At 38.1% G+C, this 13,457-nt stretch overlaps 1 pseudogene; it reads right to left on the bottom strand.

Annotated features, from left to right (window-relative positions):
• Positions 1 to 3,122: 3,122 nt before the first annotated feature.
• LOC137236352 (uncharacterized) lies at positions 3,123 to 4,452 on the bottom strand (annotated as a pseudogene).
• Positions 4,453 to 13,457: the final 9,005 nt, after the last annotated feature.

Consider the following 13,457-nt stretch of genomic DNA (forward strand, 5'->3'; position numbering starts at 1 on the left):
AGATTCATACACATTACACTGCTCCCCTTTTTCACTGCAAACCTGGAACTTGCCAAACATCAGCATGTCTTTCGGAAATTTTTAGAAACAACATGTGGACAACTTCAAGGGCCCGTTTGTACAATGCATTACCAGGCTCGGTGATACCCCTGCTGGACAGATTTCAAAAATGTTGTTCAGCTGTGCTGCGACTTAGCTGTTCACTTTTCCTCAGCAAATGTTACTAATAATTATTAAAAAAATATTACTCTTTATCTTTATTGTCTGAGGATAAAAAACGCAGAAGATGGTCCCGTGAAGAAACAACGGGATTCCTGAGATGCTATCTGGCTCGAAAAGCAGAATTCGAGCACCCCAAAAAGAAGAGAGTGGCCTACCCAATGTTTTGGAAGACATGGTGTCATTGGGTATCTCGGTATGTTATGAAAATATATGTAATACTTCTATTTTTAAAATTTAAAGTATATATTTCCTCCTCTTAGGACTCAGACAGAACTCCGGTGTGTTTGGGGTCAAAGATAAGAACACCCTTTCAGGCTTATAAGGCGGCCCGGGACAACAACCGCAGCACAGGTGCAAGTCCATGAATAAAATTTATAAGTAGTATTAGTTCAAACCATTTATGAAATAAGACGTTTTTTTTAATTTTCTGATACCATGTTTACACGACAATAGCGACCGACGTATTAGAACACGTTTTGTGTTTGAACCAATACAGAAAACATTTCGAGATGGTTTGAAAATTTGTGTATTAATGAGTTAAACTATTCGAAATCAAGTAGAGCGCCTTATGTGGTCATGTAAACATTTTCAGTACTTCCACTACTTCAACAGTGTGCTACAGTCCAATTTAGATTACTTCAACTTACACATCTGTATATTTTACTTGCGAGCCAAACATATGTTTAATTATTAGAGTAATATCGATTAAGTTTTTTGGACTTTATGGAATTTGTTGGACTGAATACCTTTTACTTAAGCTTAGTTTTACTTTCAAAAAATTTGAGTCAAATTTTTAATACTTGCGATGAACAAAAACTGTGAAGAGAAAAATAGCAGTGTCAATTTTCAACAAATTTCGTCACTTAAATACTTTTTTTTATTTCCGATATTTCAAGAAAAAGCTTCTATGAACTTTGCAAACCCATCTCAAAAACGTTTTCAAAAATTTGAGAAAATGTTACCTAAATTTGAACTTTTTATTTGGGGTTCTTAAAACTTTTTTGAGCCCAGTCAATTTTAGTAGAACAAAGTACAATTTTTATTTTGCATTGATTTTTGAGTATTTTTTACCGAAAAGTCTTTCAGATTTTCTTTCATAAAAAACTGTTTCACAATTTGTATAGAAGAAAGTCTCAAACACCATCAAAAATCAACGAGAATTTTTGGAGACCTATAGCATGCATGTCCCTTGTTATACTAAAATTGATTTTGCTACAAACTCCAAAAATGCATAGAACCATAAATAAGAAGTTCAAAATTTCGGTAAATTTTTACCTTTTCGAAAAAGCTTTAGATGTTGTTTTTCATAGCTTCAGTTAAAAAAAAAATCATGGAAGTTTTTTCGTGAAGTATCGGAAATAAAAGAAGGATTTAAGTGACGAAATTTATTAAGAATTGAGACTGCTATTTTTCTGTTCGCAGGTTTAAGTTCCTTATTAAAATGTTTGATGTTTATTAATCTTAAAAACGTGTGCATAAAACAGTACCTTTCCTTTTAAATTGATTTATATGTTAGGAAATTGAAGTACAAATTAATTTTAATTTATACTAGAAGTATGATAATTTAAAAGGGTTGTTTTTTTTATGGAATTGATGGTTTTAAAAAAATTTTAAACAGATAGAATCTGTAAATTGCCTTATATTTTATGAAATTGAAGAACGAATTAATTTAAAAAATTACTAAATGTATGAAATGTTTATGCTGTTATGTTATGTTGTTATGAAAGAAAGTGAATAAAATGAGTGAAAAGTTGCCTTAAAGTTTTAGCTTTTTTTTGTTTAAAAACACATTTTATTTAGCTTTTTTGGTGAATCAGGTGAAACAATATAAAAGTATTTTTAATAACAGCGCATATCCATACAGATGAGCCGTTTCTTTGTAGAGTGACAGAAGTACATTTTTCTATGTATTATTTAGATTGATTATTAACTACCGGTAGAGGTAGGTTACTCTATGTAGAGTTCAGTCCGGATTATAAACATGTTCAATTTTACGATTAGTTTATTATCAACTGGACTCATATGTCAGTATTATTATTAACAAAAAAAACTAAAAAAGAAATTTCATATTTTTGCCAATGATTTAGTTAAATTTTTTCGAATACGGTTTTAAGAATGCTTGCTTGAATGGAAATAACTGTAGCTTACCAAAATTGCAATAAGTTCAATGATTTCGAAAATGTACTTGTGCCAATTTCAATAAACGGTTCAAATATTGTATCCACATTAGAGATATGCGCCGCCGATAAACGCCGCCGCCGTGGTGGACAGTCGAACTAGTATGAAAACTGAAGCTACGCGGTCATCCATAATGAGCTCTTATATCATACACCAAGAGCTTCTAGGACAGTGACGTCGACGAAGGTATGAGTTCGAATTCGCAGTCCTATAGCCTCCGTGCTGTCATATGGTGTGAGGGTCAGGAGGTGTGGTAGCGACTGGTGGTCGGGATTGCTACTGTTCGCACATCGGGAATTGTAGCTCCTAAAAACAGCCGAAAAATCTGGAAGCTACATGTGCCACTAGAGGCATGAGTATTAAAAGACCATTAATAGCAACCGTAAGTCGCCTTTTTGTGTGACCACCAAAAAGCCACAAACTACCCCGAAATATACCGACAAAAGTGTGACCATTTTTTTTCAGCAGACGCTGCACTTCCAAAGACCGGGGTTATGTTCGAAGCCTCTCTGGAGTAAGTGAACGAGGGGCAATCCCTCCGTAAGGAGCTACTCCGTAAACCTCTAATCCACATATACTTACGTAGTTGCTAACTAATTTTAATCTCTTATTTAAATAATTATAGGGGACTGCATTTATTACAGTTTATATAATGTTATTTAGTTTTATTTTCTGCTTATAATTTTTGATTCGTAACCCATTAGTTTAACAGCAAGATAACTTTAAAATACACTTGACGAATGAGTTAAGGGCTGGTGAAAACTGGCAGGATTTTCAAAATTAATTGTATAAAATATATTGTTGCAACTCATACATATTAAATGTTGCTGTGTTTCAACCCTAGTACATGCCATAATCCCAGGTATGGCTTTGTACGTTTCTTGAACTAAACAAGTATCCATTTGGTTATCGTAGCTGAAATGCAATTGCGCCACCTGCTCTTCATCTGTAAAATACAAGCAACGCCTACGTGGTGCATATACGTAATGACTATACTGTGCTCCTGTATGGTGTTGCATACATCGCAATCCACACGTTAGTTGTGAATAATACAAAATATCAATGCTACCACATTGTTGAAATATAAGACAACGTCGCTCCTCGCAATCCAACTGTATGCAATCTATATTAGTCGCGTATGCGCATAGCTGGTGTATACCGTACTCACAATTATTAGCCTTTTCAAGCTCAGTTGCATTCGATTCCGAGAAAGCTATAAGTAGGAAAATATACTCGTCATATATATAAAAACTTCGTTTTAATATAGCATACCAAGTACCTACAACCAAAGCAAAGATAATTGTGGATACCGTAAAGATATGCAGCCATTGTCCTGTAGTTAACTCCATTTCGCCCTTTAAAAAGTCCAAATTATCCGCTGTTACTTGTTCAGATACGAGCGTATAACGTTCACTTTCTTACGAGCAATTGAATATATTTCTATCATCAAACGTTATATCACAACGCTGTAAAAGTATGTGTACACTTCGACCTATATCTGGCACATCGCGATACATTTCCAATGTAAGTGCCTTTTCACTTGCTACGTAACGTATACAGCTAAATCCTACATTGGGTGCAGGAGCCATACAACGTACGCCACCTCCAGCATCATTTAGCTAGTCAACTGCATGTATTGATTTTACCGAACTAAAATAATAAACCTGACCGCTTCGCATAAGTAACAAAGCATTCATTTCTAGTATGAATATATCGTTCACAATTTCTCCCAATGGCAACGGCAAGCGCACCTTGGTCAAATTGATTTTCTTGGTACGTCGCGCTCTTTTGAATACAAAGTTAAGCAAATATTCATCATTCCATGTTACAAAAACCGTCTTTCCAGCATCTGTACCATGATTGGTTAAGCCAAGCGGCTGGAATAGTGTATCATTGTCAATAGACCACAGCAGCTTTTCGAATTCCTTGTCATCAGCATCTTCCCCAACAACCTCTACCTCATCTATGTCCATTGGCAGTATGGGTGCCCCTGAGATGTTCTTTCACATTCTGCTATTACCCAACGTTGTGAATCACTGATTATTTACTAAAATTCGTCGTCTTCGCATATAAAATCATCCTCGTTATCGGACATTGCAGTAATATAAATAACAAAGAAAACGTCAATAATAAACAACAGATGATTTTGACAGCTGAAATGTTACCAGTGTTGTTAAATACATGAAGGGAAATTTTTAACCGAGTTTGGCGTTCTTTTCGCACTCGCTTAGAATAGAACGCGGCTAATGTTAAATCCGCAACTTTTTGAGAATTTGAATCGAGGATGTTTTGGGTCTATAATATTTTTGTATTGATGAGTTTAGCGACCTGTTTTTACTGAAATATTGATATTTTGCCAGCTCAAGGTCTAAAAACCCAGTTGAAAGACACAGTTTTCGTTTTTTTTTATAATGCCAATATATTTCGGCTACACTGCGGTAACCTTCCTCAGGGCCACTTATGACAACATGAAAACATAGAAAACAAACAATTAATATCACATATTTCACTAATAAAAATAACAAGTTAACAAAATGTTTACAAACAAAAGTTTTAACAAAAATTCACAATAACATCATTTGACATTAACACTGTTTGGTGTTTACGTCTGCACCGTCTAATCAAGTGTTTGCTACTGTCCTATTGTTGATTAGTAGATGACGATACAAGTGAGCACATCAATCACAGTCCCTTTCATAGTTCATTCGTATTTTTGTGGGAGTGTTAATTATGTGTAGCATTTCCAATGTGTATCGTTTGTTGTAGTTTTGTTCTTGTGCGAGAGTCTCTGCTGCATCGAAGTTTGGTGAGTGCCCACTAGCTGCCCAGTGTGTCATGAGTACAGTTTTTTGAAAATTAACGTGATGACATTAGCCGTTTTTTTTTTATACACGCGTATACGTTTACGTTTGCGCGTGAAAAAAAAACGCCTATCCTCGCTTAGATAATGCTTAGGAGACCCATCTAGCGGCAGTGGATAAATAACTAGCTACAGTCACGGGGTGTAGAATACATAGAGTTAGTGTAGAGTGTGAAGCAAAGACACATATTTCAGTTACATCTGAGTATAATGCGTATTGAAATTTAGTAGGCCAAATTTTATGCGCAGCAATTTCAGAGGTGTATTTAAAGTTTGTCGCTTAGCAGTCCATATAAAGTTTAAGCGAATAGACGTTTACGTGTAAAAAAAACCCGGTTATTGTTTATAATCTGATTTGTGCTGGGACAGTTTCGGTTTTAGTTTTGCTTTTGTTGTGTCTACGTATATACTTTCACAAGCTTCGTTCGGTTGTTGGTTTTTTTCGGTTATTGGTATTTTTTGTTTTTGTTCTGTTGAATATTGTTTTTAATGTCTTAGCTGGTTTGTGTGCTTTCTTTACTTTTTCTGTATTATAGCAATCCGATTTCGCTAAACGTTCCGTTAGCAGAGGTACATATGATACCGTCTTCAACATTCTTTTTTGTGTGTTTTCTGAATTTTGTTCCTGATGTTGAATTAAAAGACGTTTTGGTAAATTTTTTATAGTAGAACCCGGAAAATCGTTGTTTTTTAATAATAATTAATTTCGTTTTTAATAATCTTGGATGTACATTTCGTTAGAAATTTGCAGCATTCGTCGTATGCAGCCCATTGCTGTATTAATTATCATCGTTTTAGGATGCTTTGAGTTAAAGTTGATGATTCGTCCAGATGAAGTAGGTTTTCTGTACCACTTTACCTTTAGTTCGTTTTCCCTTCTGATTATGATCGAGTCAAGATATGCCAATTTTCCATCCTCTTCGAGCTCCGTTGTAATGTTGTTTATATGTCTATCAAACGAGTTAAGCGCGTCCAATATATTTTGTACCTCGTTTTTGTTTACTATCGCAAATAAGTCGTCAATGTATTTGGTGAAAAGTCTGGGTTTTTGTCCTAGCTTTTTAATAGTAGTATCTAACAGCTGTTCCATTATATTATAGACGCTCACAGGCGAGGTTGGTGATCCGATTGGTAATCCTTTAAGTTGTGTTCCTATATAGTGTGTCGTTCAATTTAAAATACCTGATGTCTTGGATGCAAAACGCCACTATCTGCATAAATATTTATTTCGGTATTTTCGTATGTTCCTTTATTATTGCCCATTTTTCTCGTATAACGTCCAGCGCCAGTTGTATTGTTACGCTTGGGAAGAGTGACACCACGTTAAAAGAAATGAGTTTTTCGTCATCGCAAATGGGTGTATTGCCAATTTTTTCCTTTAAATCGATAGTATTTTTAACATTATATACTGAATTGGCTGTTACGTTCTTTAAGATATTTTCAATATACTTGCATAGACATATGGATCTGAGTGGCATTCCAGGTTTATGTATTTTTGGGAGCCCATAGATCCTTGGGGCTAGCGCACTGGTTGTCATGAGTTTATTTCTTTCAGCTTTCGTAGTTATGTCCAATTTAAAAAGTGTGTCTACTAAATTATTGTTTTTGGTTTGTAGTCTGGAAGTAGGATCTTGCCTTTGGATTATGTACGTGCTTAAGTCCTTTAAAATATCTTCCATTTTTTCGTTGTATTCATTGGTCTCCATTGCCACAGTTTGCTTCCTTTATCCGATGTTAAAATTTTAATGTGGTCATTTTCTTTAAGGAACTTTCGGGTTTGCTACACAGTATCAATTATGGAACAGTCTGATGCCGTTTTTCGGTTGGTTACTGTGTGATCTTTTATTAAGAGAGAGAATTTGGTACGTGCTTCTTCCTGCTTTTCTTTATTTTCCTGTGTCTGCATTAAGTCCTCACCATCGGCAGTGAATTGAAAAAGGGGAAATTTGGAATTTTCTACTGGCAAAGCGAACTTTTGACCCTTAGCCAGCAGAGCTTTAACATCTGGCGGGGATTCAACATTGGTTTTGTTTACAAAACAATCTTCGTGTTTGTTATTGTTCACAAAATTGTTGTTTCATGCGTTCCTCAGTTTTTATATTTCTCTTCTTGCGCCATTTTAGTATTGTCTTTAGATTATTTCAAACTAGCCTTTACCCGCGGCCCGTCCGCAACGAGAAAATAAAATATATGGGCTATTCACGTTAGTCTGCTTATCAAGTTATCTGTTTACAATTTTTTTCTGTATAATGCATTTTATTTTTGTAATTAAGTAAAAAAAAAGAACTAAATGAGCTGATAACCTGATATGATCTCCAAATGATCCCGAAATTATCCAGAAAAATCCACGAAATAACCCCTACGCTATCGCGGACGGATCCTGAAAACCATCCAGAAATGCACAGGAAGGGCTCCAAAAGTTCCCGGAATAGTCCCAAAAAAACAGAAATTACAACAACACGCTTCTAGACCGAGAAAGTTCCGAAATGACCCTGACGGGCTTCCGGACGGATCTCAAAAACCATCCAGAAAATGCCCAGGAAGTGTCCCTAAATTATCCCGACATAGTCCAGAAAAAGTTCCGAAACGACCCCGATGGGATCCCGCACGGATCCAGAAAGGATCCCGGAGGGATCCCAAAACTATCCCGAAAGAGTAACAAAAAAATTCCGAAATTAATCCTGCGGCATCCCGGACGGATCCAGAAATGATCTCAGAAGAGTCCCAAAATGGTCCCGAAATGATCCTGATGGATCCGGCAAACCATCAAGAAATGATACCGGAAGGGTCCCCAAATGATCCCGAAATAGCCCGAAAAAGTCCCGAAATTACCCTGATGGGTTGCCATACAGATCTTTAAAGCCATCCAGAAATGATGCCGGAAGGGTCCCCAAATGATCCCGCATTAGCCCCGAAAAAGTCCTGAATGACCTAGACGTTATAACGGACGGATCACGAAAACCATCTAGGAATGATTTCGGAAGGTACCCAAAATGATCCCAATATAGTTTCGAAATAACTCCGACGGGATCCCTTACGGATCCCGAAAACCATGTACAAATGATGCCTAAAGGGACCCAAATGATCCCGAAAGAGTCCCGAAATGACCCTGACGGAATACCGTACGTATCCCGAAAACCATCCAGAAATGATGCCAGAAAGGACCCCAAATGATCCCGAAAAAGTTCCGAAATGACCACGACGGGATCCCGGACGGATACCGAAAACCATCCAGAAATAATGCCGGTAGGTACCCCAAATGATCCCGAAATAGTGCCGAAATAAACTATTCAGAACTGATGCCGGAAAGGTCCTCCAATGATCCTGTATTAGTCCAGAAAAAGTCCCGAAATGACCCCGACGGGATCCCGAACGGATATCGAAAACTATCCAGAAATGACGCCGGAAAGATCCTCAAATGATCACCTAATAGTCCCGAAATGACCCTGACGGGATCCCGGACGGATCCCGAAAACCATATAGAAATGGTGCCGAAAGGGTCCCCAAATGATTCCGTATTTGTCGAAAAAAGTCCCGAAATGACCCCGACGGGATCCCGAAAACCATCTAGAAATGATGCCGGAAAGGTCTTCAACTGATCCCGTATTAGTCGAGAAAAAGTCCAGAAATGACCCCGACGGGGTCCCTTAGGGAACCCGAAAGCCATCCAGAAATGATGCCGGAAGGGACCCCAAATGATCCCGAAAAAACCCCGAAATTACCCTGAAGGGATACCCGACGTATCCCGGAAACTATCCAGAAACGATGCCGGAAAGGTTACCAAATGATCCCCAAATAGTGCCGAAATGACCCTGACGGGGTCCTGAACGGCTCTCGAAAACCACCCAGAAATGATGGCGAAAGGGTCCCCAAATTATCCCGTATTAGTGGCGAAAAAGTCTCGAAATGACCCCGACGGGATCCCGGACGGATCCAGAGAAACATCTAGAAATGACGCCGGAAGCTACCCCAAACGATCCCGAAAAAGTCGTGAAATGACCCCGACGGGATCCCGGACGAATCCCGAAAACCATCTAGAAATGATGCAGGAAGGGAACCTAAATGATCCCGAAATAACCCCGATGGGATCCCGAACGGATACCGAAAACAATCCAGAAATGATGCCGGAAAGGTCCTCAATAGTCCGAAACGACCCTCAAGGGATCCCAGACGGATACCGGAAACTATACAGAAATGATACCGGAAAGGTTCACAAATGATACCCAAATACTGCCGAAATGACCCTGACGGGATCCCGGACGGATCCCGAAAACCATCCAGAAATGATGGCGAAAGGGTCCCCAAATGATCCCGTATTGACGAAAAAGGCCTCAAATGACCCCGATGGGATCCCGAAATAACCCCGTCGCGATCCCGGACGGATCCTGAAACTATCATTAAATGATGCGGGAAAGGTCCTCAAATGATACCCTAATAGTCCCCAAATTACCTTGACGGGATCCCGGACGGATCCCGAAAACCATCAAGAAATGATGCCGAAAGGATCCGCAAATGATCGCGTATTAGTCGAGAAAAAGTCCCGAAATGACCCCGACGGGATCCCGGACGGATTCCGAAAACCGTCCAGAAATGATTACGGAAGGGACCCAAAATGACCCCGAAAAATTCCCGTAGTGATCCCGGGAACCATCAAGAATTTATCTCTCAAAGGTACGCAAATGATCCCGAAAATACCCCGACGGGTACCCGAAACCCATCCAGAAATTATGCCGGGACCAATGATCGCGAATTGGTCCCGAAATTATCCCGGAATATTCCCGAAAATGTCCCAAAATAACTCAGACGGGATCCCGGAAGAATCCCGAAAACTATACAGAAATGATCCCGGAAGGGTCCCAAAATGCTCCCGAAATAGTACCGAAAAAGTCCCGGATCCCGGACGGGCGGAGGGTGTCACTGCTCACTTTGTAAGCCCTCGACTTATTTGACCCATTGAGTCTGTAATATTGGTGAAGGCCAGTATAAGTAAAGTTATAATGTGTAAAAATTATTTAAAAGTAATTGTTCGAAGAGGTCGTGGGGTCCCCACCCCCCTTTCCATGCTCGAAAAAAATTGCGCTAGTAGACTATTGTCGGTGTCCCAAATTTCATCAAAATCCGTGTAGCCGTTCTGGCGTGATTCAGTCATAAAGACGAAAAAAATACAATAATTAAATTATAACTGTTCCTAGGGGGACGGGGACCTCCCCCTTTTCAAAAAAATATAGCTAGACTATTGGCTATATGTGTGCAAAATTTCATCGAAATCGGTCCAGCCGTTCTTGCGTGACTGAGTCACAAAAGCAAACTTCTGGACAAACACCCAAACATCCAAACTTTCCCATTTATAATATATGTATGTTAGATATTAGATTAGATATTTCCTTCCTTTTTAGTAAATTCCATCAAGTCCTCCTCGTTCAGCTGATTTTTAAGTTGTATTGTTATACTCAGTTGAGCAGAGCTCACAGAGTATATTAAGTTTGATTGGATAACGGTTGGTTGTACATATATAAAGGAATCGAGATAGATATAGACTTCCATATATCAAAATAATCACGATCGAAAAAAAATTTTAATTGAGCCATGTCCGTCCGTCCGCCCGTTAACACGATAACTTGAGTAAATTTTGAGGTATCTTGATGAAATTTGGTATGTAGGTTCCTGAGCACTCATCTCAGATCGCTATTTAAAATGAACGATATCGGACTATAACCACGCCCACTTTTTCGATATCGAAAATTTCGAAAAACCGAAAAATTGCGATAATTCATTACAAAAGAGAGATAAAGCGACGAAACTTGGTAGATGAGTTGAACTTATGACGCAGAATAGAAAATTAGTAAAATTTTGGACAATGGGCGTGGCACCGCCCACTTTTAAAAGAAGGTAATTTAAAAGTTTTGCAAGCTGTAATTTGGCAGTCGTTGAAGATATCATGATGAAATTTGGCAGGAACGTTACTCCTATTACTATATGTACGCTTAATAAAAATTAGCAAAAGCGGAGAAGGACCACGCCCACTTTAAAAAAAAAAATTTTAAAGTAAAATTTTAACAAAAAATTTAATATCTTTACAGTATATAAGTAAATTATGTCAACATTCAACTCCAGTAATGATATAGTGCAACAAAATACAAAAATAAAGAAAATATCAAAATGGGCGTGGCTCCGCCCTTTTTCATTTAATTTGTCTAGGATACTTTTAACGCCATAAGTCGAACAAAAATTAACCAATCCTTTTGAAATTTGGTAGGGGCATAGATTTTATGACTCTATTCTGTGAAAATGGGCAAAATCGGTTGATGCGACGCCCAGTTTTTATACACAGTCGTCCGTCTGTCCTTCCGCATGGCCGTTAACACGATAACTTGAGCAAAAATCGACATATCTTTAATAAACTTAGTTCACGTGCTTACTTGAACTCACTTTATCTTGGTATGAAAAATTAACGAAATCCGACTATGACCACTTTTTCGATATCGAAAATTACGAAAAATGAAAAAAATGCCATAATTCTATACCAAATACGAAAAAAGGGATGAAACATGGTAAGGTAATTGGATTGTTTTATTGAAGCGAAATATAACTTTAGAAAAAACTTTATAAAATGGTTGTGACACCTACCATATTAAGTAGGAGAAAATTAAAAAGTTCTGCAGGGCGAAATAAAAAACCCTTAAAATCTTGGCAGGTATTACATATATAAATAAATTAGCGGTATCCAACAGATGATGTTCTGGGTCACCCTGGTCCACATTTTGGTCGATATCTGGAAAACGACTTCACATATACAACTACCACCACTCCCTTTTAAAACTATCATTAATACCTTTAATTTGATACCCATATCGTACAAACTCATTCTAGAGTCACCCCTGGTCCACCTTTATGGCGATATCTCGAAACGGCGTCCATCTATAGAACTAGGGGCCACTCCCTTTTAAAATACTCATTAATACCTTTAATTTGATACCCATATCGTACAAACACATTCTAGAGTCACCCCTGGTCCATCTTTATTGCGATACCTCGAAAAAGGCGCCCACCTATAGAACTAAGGCCCACTCCCTTTTAAAATACTCATTAACTCCTTTCGTTTGATACCCATATTACCCCTGGCCCACCTTTATGGCAATATCTCGAGAGGTATATCGTATATCGTACAAACACATTCTAGAGTCATCCCTGGTCCACCTTTATGGCGATATTTCGAAACGGCGTCCACCTATAGAACTAAGGCCCCACTCCCTTCTAAAATTTTCATTAACACCTTTCGTTTGATGCCCATATTATACGAACAAATTCTAGGGTCATCCCTGGTCCACCTTTATGGCGGTATTTCGAAACGGCGTCCACCTATGGGACTAAGGATTACTCCCTTTTAAAATACTTATTAACACCTTTCTTTTGATACCCATATTGAACAAACAAATTCTAGGGTCACCCCTGGTCCACCTTTATGGCGATATCTCGAAAAGGCGACCACCTATACAACAACCACCACTCCCTTTTAAAACCCTCATTAATACCTTTAATTTGATACCCATATCGTACAAACACATTCTAGAGTCAACCCTGGTCCACCTTTATGGCGATATTTCGAAACGGCATCCACCTATAGAACTAAGGCCCACTCCCTTTTAAAATACTCATTAACACCATTCGTTTCATGCCCATATTGTACAAACAAATTCTAAGGTCACCCCTGATCCACCTTTGTGGCGATATCTCGAAACGGCATCCACCTATGGAACTAAGGATTACTCCCTTTTAAAAAACTCATTAACACCTTTAATTTGATACCCATATCGTACAAACGCATTCTAGAGTCAACCCTGATCCACCTTTATGGCTATATCCCTAAATGTCGTCCACCTATAGAACTATGGCCCGCTCCCTCATAAAATACTCTTTAATGCCTTTCATTTGATACACATGTCATACAAACACATTCCAGGATTTCCCTCGGTTCATTTTCCTACATGGTTATTTTCCCTTATGTTGTCACCATAGCTCTCAACTGAGTATGTAATGTTCGGTTACACCCGAACTTAACCTTCCTTACTTATTTCTTTTATCTGTTGTTGTCTTTTTAATATATTATGGTTATGTTTGATAATTAAGTGTAATATTTTAGAATGGTAGTAGTGTGTGTGCCTGTCTAAAGCTTTGTATATATCTGGATGTGTGTCAG

The sequence above is a fragment of the Eurosta solidaginis genome, unplaced genomic scaffold, assembly GCF_040869045.1.
Source record: "Eurosta solidaginis isolate ZX-2024a unplaced genomic scaffold, ASM4086904v1 ctg00001930.1, whole genome shotgun sequence".
NCBI classification, from domain to species: domain Eukaryota; kingdom Metazoa; phylum Arthropoda; class Insecta; order Diptera; family Tephritidae; genus Eurosta; species Eurosta solidaginis.